The sequence below is a fragment of the Crinia signifera genome, chromosome 12, assembly GCF_055691185.1.
Source record: "Crinia signifera chromosome 12, ASM5569118v1, whole genome shotgun sequence".
NCBI lineage: Eukaryota > Metazoa > Chordata > Amphibia > Anura > Myobatrachidae > Crinia > Crinia signifera.
In genome coordinates this window covers 70,029,922-70,031,011 of record NC_139228.1, presented here as the reverse complement: position 1 = coordinate 70,031,011, position 1,090 = coordinate 70,029,922, and the positions used below count along the sequence as shown (strand labels likewise).

General features: G+C 43.9%; 1 pseudogene; it reads left to right on the top strand.

The window, feature by feature from the left end:
* The first annotated feature begins 613 nt into the window (after window positions 1-613).
* LOC146050902 (U2 spliceosomal RNA) lies at window positions 614-742 on the top strand (annotated as a pseudogene).
* The last annotated feature ends 348 nt before the right edge of the window (window positions 743-1,090 follow it).

Below are 1,090 nucleotides of genomic sequence, written 5' to 3'. Positions count from 1 at the left end.
TGTTATTTTTTGGGGGGAAAAGGGAATGAGAGACAGATACATTTACATAGATGTGTCTTTCAAGAAGCATTGGAACAGGGGCCCCTTTAATGTTGCTATGGGGCCCACAAAGTCCTGCTTACGTCCCTGCATGTAATGTAATATTATATATGAAACTGTATTGCTACTGAGTAGTCACTAAGTGTAAACATAAGTATCACTGTGTAAAAAGAAAATGTAATTTTCAGAACTCTTTTTGATTAAATTAATACTTAGCGCCCTCTGCTGTTTACTATAAGTATTGCGACACAATAACAGCTGAAATTGAAGCGCTGTGTACTGTATCTCAAACCAGAGATGATGTTTTATTGTAGATCATGCAATGCAGCATGGATCACTGTTTAGTAGAATAGGAGTGACCTATTGTGAGCGAGGGGCCAGATGGAAGTGCACATGCCGCAGAGTAAAGCATTAGTCCTACCTACATATTCTTATTAGATTATTAAAGTCATAATAGTTAGACTACGTCTAAACATTCTTTTATATATTGATGGGCATATTTACTAAACACGTTGGAGGTAGGTTTCAGATGATTTACCTTTTTAATTCAATGTGTGTTACTAAGGTATATCATACCCCTTCTCGGCCTTTTGGCTAAGATCAAGTGTAGTATCTGTTCTTATCAGTGGGTATGGACTGGCCTCTGGTAGAGAAAGGCTGGACTGAGTAGCTGCTCTGATGGGCGGAGGGTGTGGGACCCCTCTTTTTTGCCTGGGAGTGGTGAAAAGTCTGGCTGAGTACCTTCACCTCTGCCAGTGGTAGGAGGTGTTGTTTCCGTAAACCCACTGGTGAGAGGGGGGGAGAAACACTGGGCCTAGTAGTTTGGCTCTCTTGACGTAGTCTAGTATCCATTCCCAAGGAGCGGAGAAAGGCTGGGACTGAGTAGATGGCTCCTGTTCCAGAGGTTCGTAGCCTCTGATGGGGAGACAGCGAAAGGCCCAGCTTAGTACCTTAACCTTGGGATCGGAGAAACACTGAGACTGAGTAGATTGCTCTTCCGAGGGAGTCGCAGCCCCTAAGGGAGTCAGTCGAAAAGCCCAGTGGAGTACCC